Below are 10,507 nucleotides of genomic sequence, written 5' to 3'. Positions count from 1 at the left end.
TTAAAAGCCAAAAAAAAAAAAAGTTCTTAGTATGGAAAAGCTGGACAGATTGCTCAGTGATTAAAGAGAAAGTGTCTCTCCTGCAGCACACCTAAGTACAGTTTCAAACATCCATATGGTGACTCTCAATTCTCTGTAACTCCACTTCTAAAGGATCTTCCACCATGCACATGATATATAAACATATATACTGGCAAAAATGCCTACACATAAAATAAAAATAAAAAAATTGGAAATAGTGGTTGTTATATGTCCAGGGATGTAGCTCCATAGAATATTTTCCTACCATGCATAAAGCCCTGAGTTCAACCCTCAGTATTGGTTTTATATTTTAAAAAAAGTCGTTGAAACAACCAAACATGATAATGATACCAGGACTCAGGAAGCTGAAACAGAAGGATTATGAATTTGAAGATAGCCTGGGCTGTACAGTAAGACTTTGTCAAAAAAATGTGGCTAAAATGTGAAATGTTAGGTTACATGAATATTACCACATAGCATAAAATCTGTTTTTTTTTTCAATTACTTTTTGCAATGATAGATTGAAACCCAGGACCTTATGCTGGCTAGACAAGTTCTCTGCCACTGAGCTACATCCTCAGCACCCCCACCATGCTCCACTCTCACTTTAACACAAACTGTTACTTCAAAATATCACCAAGTAGTTATGCAACCCATGCCAGAAGTTCATCTCTGGAAGAAGCTACACTGATGTCCTCTAGATGGTTTCGTTTCTTCCTCATGAGACTTCCATGGAAGGGACAGAAGGCACGTGTTCAGTGAGCCACTTCTCTTTCCCATCACATGCTGTTCAGAGACTGAGTTCAACGTTTAGCCCTGATAAGTGAATTCCACTTTCTTGGTATTAAGGTAGCAAGAACACTTTTAGGGTTCCAAAAGAATGCAGCCTGTGTTCATTTGAGGCAGTGATGGTGAATGTTTTGTTTGTTTTCTTTGTGGCTCCATTGACCATTATTTGCAACAGGATTAGACATGAGTCACTGAAGACATTTGTCCTATTGACTCACCTAGAAAAGACGATTTGGGGACTGGAGAGGTAGCTAAGTGATTTAAAGCCCATATTACTCTTTCTGAGGACCTGATTTAGATTCTTAGCACCCACATCAGGCAGTTTAAAGTTCAGCTGTAGGGTATTCAGCACCCTGTTCTGGCCTCTGCACTCTCTACACATACTCCCCATCTCTCTCTCTCTCTCTCTCTCTCTCTCTCTCTCTCTCTCTCTCTCTCTCTCTCTCTCTCTCTCTCTCACACACACACACACACACACACACACACACACACACACAATTTAAAGATAACACAGGCATGGTTTCCCATTCCCTTAATCTTGGTACCAAGAAAAAACAGAATAGACAGATGAATGGATTTCTGTGAGTTTGAAACTAGTGTGGTTTATATAGTGTGTTCAACACAGCCAAGGCTACAAAACTGATCATTAATCAATTAAAATAAAAAAGTGATTTTTGGGGGCATGTTTTGTAACCTGAAATTTTCCTTTTGTTTTCTGTTTAAACCCATATCTAATTATTGGGGTAGAAAAATAGCTCAGTAGTTAAGAGCCGGTATTGCTCTTGTAGAGGACCTGAGTTCAGTTCCTAACACGCATTTCAAATGGATCACAGTTACCTGTAACTCCAGGAGATCTAGCACTGTCTGACCTTAAGTATCAATGTATGTGTACACAAACACATATACATAACCAAAAGAATCTTTTTAAGTCTTAAAATATAGCAAATCAGTATATTAATGTTTAATAAATTAATTATATGGCTTTATGTAAAATATTTTATGATTTTATTTTTATTTAAATGTATTTATTTACATCCTAAACACTGCTCCCTCCTAGTACCCCCCTTACAGAGTCCTTCCCCATCCCTACTCCCCTTCTCCACTGAGAGGGTGGGGTATCCTCTGAGTATTCCCATTTGTTGGGGGACCTGTATATGTAGAATGAGCCACCCATCTGCTACATTTGTGGCCTTGGGGCCTCATTCCAGCTGGTGTCGTTCTTGTTGCTTTGGTTGGCAGCTCAGTCTCTGACAGCTCCCAGAGATCAGGGACGTAGAACCTGAAGGGGCCACCTCCTGCAGCCAGGCAGAACCCTAGTGGAGTGATAAGGACACCAACCTACCCACAAAACTTTCGACACAAAATTTGTCCTGTCTAAAAAACACAGGGATAAAGATGGAGCAGAGATTGAGGGAATGGCCAAAAATGACTGACCCTTCAGACTGATCCTATGGGCAAACGGCAATCCCTGACAGTATTAATAACACTCTGTTATGCTTGCAAACAAGGACCTAGCATGGTTGTCCTCTGAGAGGATCCACCCAGCAGCTGACTGAGACAAATGTAGATACCCACAGCCAAACATTGGACTGAGGTCAGAGACTCTTATGGTAGAGTTGAAGGAAGGATTCAAGGCCATGCGGGGGATGGGAACCCCACAGGAAGACCAACAGAGTTAATTTATGTTTTCTAAATGGCTCTCCTGCAGGGGTCCTCATTAAAGTGATATCTTTTTCAGACCCCCTGCATGGCAATCCCCAACATACTGTCCTGATGCCCAAGGAAGGCAGGACAACCTGAAAGTCGAACTACTTCCTTAAGATCATCCAACTTTTGGATTTTTAGCAAAAATGCTTCACTATAAGAACAGACAGTGTAGACTCCAAGCAGATGAAGAAGATCCCCATGTCCCTTCAAGGAAAGGCTGTGGTGCTGATGGCAAGAACACTAGGATGTGAAAGGCCTTCTAGGAGCACCAGCTCTGGAGAAACTGCTGCCTCATATTTGGGGTAATGTGAGCTTTGTCTTCACTAAGGAAGACCTCATCATGATTAGACTGGTGACAGCTGTTGCCAGTGCTGGTACCATTACCCCGTGAGGTCTCTGTGCCAACCCAGAACACTTATCTGGGGTCTGAGAAGACCTCTTTCTTCCAGGCTTTAAGCATCACAACTAAAATATCCAGTGGTACCACTGAAATTCTCAGTGATGTGGAGCTGGTGAAAACAGGAGACAAAGTAGGAGCCACACTGCTGAATGTGCTAACCATCTCCCCCTTTTCCTTTGGGGTGGTATCCATAGCCAAGGCTGAAAGCATGGAAAACTGGGAGGAATCACATAAGGATATGGGATTTGGAATATTTGACTAATGCCCTCTCAAAGCTACCAATTTAGCCAGCTTAATTTGAGAAACAAGGAAATGAAAAGTTTATTCTCTTAGAGAGAGAGAAAGGGAAAGAGACAGAGACAGAGAGAGACAGAGAGACAGAGAGAATTTATCCCAAGGGCATCATCAAATGCCACCTCTCCCCTGCACCTTCCTGCAGTTTTACCTGAGAACCAATCAGGTAACCTCCTACAACATATGGCTTACTCTTTGTGTGCTTCTGGAACAATTCCAGATTTGTTGACACCTGTTTTAAAAAGAACTGCCAAAGCTATCTACTCATCTTCTTTGCAGGCAACAAGGTTGGCTTGTGTTTATGTTTCAGATCTGCCTTTCAACTCATTTTTCTGCCATGTTCCACCCCTGTGTGTCTGAAAGCTCCCCTGTGAATTCTGTCTCTGGGAATGGGTTCTGGAATTATATTTGTAGAATGTATGTGTTCCTACCTTAATCCTCACATTAATCCTTGCAGTCATTCAATCTCTAAGTATCCATGTTGCCACATGGAGAAAGTCAAGCCTAGATATCCAAAATGACAGAAGCCAAAAAGGGAATTTTGACTAAGCAACAAGACGCTGCTTTGGTTTCTAGAAGCAGCAAGGAGCATCAGGCATTGAAGACTAATAGCCAGGTTAAACTACCTTCATGATTCTGAAAGAATATATAACAAGAGGGTTAAGAATGTAGCTCAGCAGCCAAATATTTGTTTAGTGTGGTCATTGCTCTGGGTTCATCCCCAGCATTGAGGAAAATTTTTAAAAAGAGAAAGAGAGGAAGAGAGAGGGAGAGGAGAGAAGAGGAGGGGAGAGGAGGGGAGGGGAGGGGAGGGGAGGAGAAGAGATAACTGGCTTTTGGATCTCAGTAGACCTCCAGACCTTAGCATCATGACTCCATGATGGAACTACCATTCAGGCTGTGAAACTCAAAATGTACACAGCACCACCTGCCCACACTAAAACAAATACCTAGTCCATTAAAGTCCATAGCTCTGGGAAAGTCTCTAAATTTACTAACCTTGGTTGTTTTAGCTTCTGTGGTTCTGCTTCTGGCTAATTGTTCTTGCTAACTGAAGTATGTCAATCTAGAACTTGGTTTTTGTGCTTAAAGGCTCACCCCAAGAAAGTCTTGTGGCTACACTGAGATCCTGAGAATAGTTGCTGTTTAACCAATACAGACTTTCCTTTGGCTTAACCCCACATCTGGGTGGTGTTTTCTGGTAGATACTCCACAAGAATAAGATAGGATATCTTAGGTTAGCATAGAGTAGGACAGGACAGGACAGAACAGGGTAGGATAGGATAAAGAGAAGAGAATTTAGCAGGAGCACAATCCAAGTTGGGATGCTTCTGGGAGACAGAGAACTCATGGCCTTATAGAGTGTTTTAGAACCTTAAAAAGGGAAAAGAGGGAAGGGCATTCAGGTTTGAGACATCTCACCTAGTTGTATATTTCCCAAGGCTGCAATTGTAAAGCAACCCAGAGCTAATATGACACTTCCAAAGACACAAAGTACTCAAACTCCTCCTAGCTACACACACTATCATCTACCCACTACTATCATCCTTTTTGAGGTTTTGTCTTTTACTGTTCATTGTAATGCTAAGTGCTGACCTCCAAGGTTTGGAGTCTGAATGTAGTATGAGGGACCCTGTCCCCATATAATTCTGATTGGTAAATAAGATGCCAGCAGCTAATAGCTGGGAAAAAGAGACATAAGTGGGGTTTAGGTTTCTGGGCTAGAGACCATGAGGAAGGAGGGAGAAGGGAAGGAAGCAGCCATGAGATAGAGAAGACATGGAGGAGAGAGAAGAGAAGAGACCATCATGGAAGAATGTCGGCGCCAGCACCGACACGGTACCGAGAATTGGGCAAAAGCCTGCGGGATGAAAGAAGCACACACACACAGGTTATTCATGTCAAGCCAGAAGAGGAAGAGAGCTCTGGTTTCTTTATTGACCAAACTATATATCCCAAGTACAGCAGTTAGCAGGTATCTGCCAAGCACAGTGGGGAACCCTGGCTGAGACTTCGGTAACAAAGGACCGACTATGTGACCTGAATAAATTAGGAAAATAACCAGGAAGGCCAGCCTAATTCTGACTCAGGTGAGAAGTACCTGGCCAGACTGTTCCCAGTTGGGGACAAAAAGCTTCCACATGCAAGGGCAGGGCTCAGCAGGGGTCAAACCTTGCTGGAGACCCAGAAGGGTCTTGTTCCGGCTGAAAACATTCTTGTGCCATAAATTACAGGGAGAGGCTTTTGATCCTACAATCTAAGACTAAGGCCAGACAGTGACAAAGCAACCAGGCCCAAATCCAATACGGCTCCCACAGAAGAAAAACAACATGCAGAAGGGAGAATGAATGCCACTGTGCACTAAGGGTCAAGAGAACATAGCTCAGATGCTTGCTCAATTGGTTCAAAAGCAGCCAAGATAAAACATAGAAATTAGTAAGTAATAACTCAGAGTTATTGGTAGGAAAGTATATTTTAACACCACGGAGGTTGGGCAGTTGCTCAGCTATTGTGCTGCTTAAGGCATATTAAAATATAAGGCTGTGTGTATATGTTTCATCTGGGAAAATAAGTGGTCAAAGGCAAGAGGAAACGCCATGCTGGAATTTTTAAAATACTTATTACTACAATCCTTCTCCTTTAAAGCTTATGTTCAGCTACCTACAGTATAGCCATCCCATCTTGTTTTCAAGCAGCAAAATGGAAGAAGAAAGAAAGGAATATATGTTATCTAGCTTTCAAGATGGCTCCTAAATTCTATCTAATACTTAAGTATACTCCTTGACTGTAACTTAAATTAGCTAAAATGTAATGGGAAATGTCCCCGCCAGCGGGGACCCAGTTATTCAGGGTCCCGAAGGGGCGCTACCCTTGGGCCTAAATGGGGGGCGAGAGAAGAAGGAGACCAAGCAAGATTCTGTTGTCAAGGTCTCGTTTATTGGGGTGAACGTTACAGCTTTTAAGGCTTTTCAGGTAGGGGGAGTGTCCTTTGTGAAACACAGAGGAGGGGAGGATATAGGTAGTGATAGCTGGAGGCAAAGAGGTCAGGCGGTGACGATGAGGTCAGGCGGTGGAGACACTGGGTGTTGATTCAGGAGGTAACAGGTATCTGCTAAGGGGCTGAGGCATCCCTTGAATGTTATCTTCCTGTGCCGCAAATTCATGGAGAGGCTTTCATTCAACAATCTTAAGACTTAAGGCAGTCATCTTAGGGGTGAGTATCTGTGGCCAAACAGCCCAGAGTCACCTAGTCACTTTGAGCCATGCAGTTCAAAAAGCGGCTAGGCCCAAATCCAATATGGCTCCATGCAGGGAAATATATTGGTTTCCCTGGGAGTCAATATTCCAAGTGAAGACCTGGGATTCTTTTAATTTGCGAAGAAACTGGAGAAAAGAAATTTGGTAAGCAGCTACAGCCTGGATCACAATAGTGTGACAGCCAACAAGCCTCATTCAGTGGAAAATCCAATTCCTTTAAGCACACAATCTGGAATTTCTTTCAGTGTGTGTGTGTGTGTGTGTGTGCGTGCGTGCGTGAGTGCGTGCGTGCGTGCGTGCGTGTGTGTGTGTGTGTGTGTGTGTGTGTGTTTTGGTATCTTATTCAACCAACAAACATTTTCTGAGTGCCAGCCATCAAAGATATTAAGATCCAAAGATATTAAGTATGGCATGACTTTCAATCTTCAAAATCTCACAGTGCAGAACATATATAGTATTTCCTTCTTTCCAAGATCTCTTTCCCCTTTACCTGTTTTCACTGAGAAATACATTCTTTGTGCTTTCACTGAGTTTCATCCTTGAAATCCAAAGACTGTTTACTCTAGACCTAATCATGACCAAAGCTGGAACCATGATGAACTTTCTGCTTCTTTGATCCAAATACATTCCCTGTAGGCTCAGACTCATTTATAGGAATATGTACCATGTGCACCCACACATCCTATTTAATTAAAGTTATTTTCCCAAAGGTAGAAGTTATTACACAAAGGAAACCAGGGTGTCTTGTCTCTCTTCCATAGCCATCAGTTCCATAGTGACCTGCAAGTAGCTTAAACTTGTAAGGATGTTGGGCTTTCCTTTGTATTTTATACCTCGACTGTACTGCTTCTATCTCAAGGCAGATTTGAGCCACCTAAAATGACTCTACACACTTATGCTCTTAAGGCTGCTGTGACCTTCCTTGCTGAAGGGAAGTCTCTGTCATAACTTCTGGAGGAAGAAAGGAGGTCATGACATTTACACCACAGTGGGAGCCAAAACATATATGGCATGCAGGGAGAATATCCATTGTTTCACACTGATGGGAGCTGTTTCCCCAAAGTTTGATTTAGTTCTAAGAATAGAGCAAGAGAAACACCAGCTCAGTGCCTTCAGCTGAGAAATGGATTTCATCAGAGTCATGGTTATTGTCCATTGTTCCCACTGCTTATGCTATTTGGGCTGAGATCTGATTTTAACTTTAATTCTCACAGTCAACATTATTACTTCTCTTTGTATAACTTTGGGGAAAATATCAGTATGAATCAGACTTTGTTTTTAGCTCCCACCTAAGAGAAACTTTAAAAAAATACATAATGAAAGCCAGGCTTGGTGGTGCATGTCTCTAAGCCCAGCACTCAGGAGGTAGAGGCAGAGGTGGCTGCAGAAGGATCTGTCTAAGTTTGAGGGCAGCATGGTCTCTGTAGTGACTTCCAAGCCATCCAGAGCTAAATAATGAAACCATGTCAAAAAAAATCAGGTTCAGATCAAAATGCTGAGTGTCTTGCATGCTGGTAGGCCCTCAGCCAAGCAGTTTCATAATTTGTGACTGCGTGACTTCTCCTGTCCTAAAAAGAGTGGGCTGCATTTTCTGCTCAAAACTTTGACTCCTTTTAGACTGTGCTTCCTCTTGAGGAGGGTAGTTTCAGGATATTTAAACACCTGAAATTCATCACAGGATGTTTCCCAGTCAAGGGAACAGACAAAGCTCCCAGTCTTCATTTTTCTTTTTTTTCTAAATTGCATTTTTTTTGTTTATTAACTGTGTGTGTGTGTGTGTGTGTGTGTGTGTGTGTGTGTGTCTGTGTCTGTGTCTGTGTCTGTGTCTGTGTCTGTCTGTCTGTGAAAGAACAAAGAACACCTTCCAGGAGTCAATTTTATACTTTTGCAATTTGAATCCTAAGGATGTAACTCAGATCATCATGCTTGCTGGCAGTATCTTATCAGCTAGGCCATCTTACCAGCCTCTCTTTTCTTATAGTTTGAGTTTGGATCATCAACCTTCCCAGAACACCTGAGAGTAGTTTATATACTAAATAGTCCTCCAAAGATTGGATGATCTCCTTTCAATACCCAGATTCTGTTTCTGATGTTTAAAACCAAGATGCTTTTTCTTACTGAGGTAAAAAAAAATCCCATAATATAAAATTTGTCATCTTTTTTTGTACTGCTGGAGATGGAACTTCAGTCCTAGGCAGGTGCTACACCTTTAATCAATATTCAAAGCCCTTCAAAAACCTACACATTTTAAATTATTTTGTTCATTTTGTGTGTGTGTGTGTGTGTGTGTGTGTGTGTGTGTGTATACATACCAGCATGTCACAGTGAAGATCAGAGGACAACTTTCGGGTGTTGTTAACCTCTTCGCACTTTGAGAATTCCACAGACAGAACTCAGGTTGTCAGGCTTGATGGCAAGTTACCTTAACCTGTTGAGTCATCTAATAAACTACTCCCCTTAAGCACACTGATACTGAGGCAAAGTCTTATTCCTATGTACTTATTCCTATGTAGGCCCAGGTTGCCCTGATACTGTGTAGCCAAGGCTGCCCTCATGGTCACAGTAATCCTCCTGACTCATTTCTCCAAGTGCTAAGATTAGAAACGTGAGCTACCGCTCCTGATTTGAATTCATTTTTGACAAAGTAAGAGACATGGAACTACTTTCATGACAGCATGAACATTTCCTTCATATTGTTTTCTTCCATAGGAAAAAATGGGGATATTAGGTGGTATTATTTGAAGTTTAGACTTTTTGACTATTAGAACAGATCCTTGAGCAGGTGGGAAAGATTTGAATCACCCGAAGCGATTTTAAAAGCTATTACTTTTCATGGTATCTGCCAGGCCATCATCTGTGTCAAGAAGAAGCTGAACACTTCTATCTCAGCCACCAGCCGTCAGGAACTTATTAAACTGGAAAAGAAATGCAAGTTTTGTATTTCTAAGAGAAGCACATGGTCACAGAAATAGCTGCTGATGCTCTGGGAGAAGTTAGGAAGGGTTTTGTGTGATCTGAATCTGTAGTGAGAATGACAAACAAGGATTTTCCAAAAATCAAAGTGTCCTGATCAACATCCAACTATGTCTGCCATAGATTAGTGAGAATTCTTGTGCTAAACCAAGGAGAACTGGAGAAAAGAAGCACAAGTCTCTTCATGTTGCATTGTTGGTACCACTGTATTCTCAACTTGGCTAGTATAAAAATAACACGAGAGAGAGAGAGAGAGAGAGAGAGAGAGAGAGAGAGAGAGAGAGAGATTGATTTTCTTGAGCTAAGAGATACTGCTATGCCTCAGTTGTTGAGGTCCAAATGAACTAGAAGAATCCAAATGCTTCCAATCCTCTAAAGAAGATGATGCATGACCATATGTTGTCAGAATTAAGAGATTAAGAAGGCCAGAATCAAAGCACCCAAAATTCAGCATCTTGTTACCACACACACCCTGCACACAAATGCCAACATACTGCTCAGAAGAAACAGCACACTAAGAAAAATAAGGAGGAGGCTAAAGAATATGTAAACCTTTGATAAAGAAAAAGAAGAAAGACAAAGGAAAACACCATGAACAGATTGGAAAGAGACATTGGTTGTGCTCACTGAGAACTTCTATTTCTAAGTCTTAGCACAGGAAAAAAGTAAGAATTGTTCAACACCCACATAACCCACTGACAGTGGAGAAAACCAGATGAAACCTTCACCCCTGTTGACTAATGTTTATGGTACCAGAAGGTACTCTGCACACTACCAAAGGAGAAAGACGAATGCCAACCCAGCCACAAAACCTGTTCATTACAATGGTGATCTGCCTACAAGATGTTCTAGTGCAACAATGTCACAAAAGATGTGGGAGTAACCAACTAATATAATAATTGTAATACAGTCCCACTCCATAAAATAGAACCCAAGCCATAGACTGCCCAGATGGCCAAGAACCTGAGACTAGATAGGTCATGGATCTAGGATAAAACCAAATACCAATGTTCTTATAAAGGAATGTAACAATAAAACGATCCCTAGTTGCATTCTGCTATACTC

The 10,507-nt window shown here is 41.8% G+C and overlaps 1 pseudogene; it reads left to right on the top strand.

Moving 5' to 3' along the window:
• The first annotated feature begins 2,583 nt into the window (after nucleotides 1–2,583).
• LOC116887833 lies at nucleotides 2,584–3,179 on the top strand (annotated as a pseudogene).
• The last annotated feature ends 7,328 nt before the right edge of the window (nucleotides 3,180–10,507 follow it).

The sequence above is a fragment of the Rattus rattus genome, chromosome X (assembly GCF_011064425.1).
Source record: "Rattus rattus isolate New Zealand chromosome X, Rrattus_CSIRO_v1, whole genome shotgun sequence".
Taxonomy (NCBI): Eukaryota; Metazoa; Chordata; class Mammalia; order Rodentia; family Muridae; genus Rattus; species Rattus rattus.
Note: the sequence above shows the minus strand (reverse complement) of the source record. Positions and strands in the feature narration are given on the sequence as shown.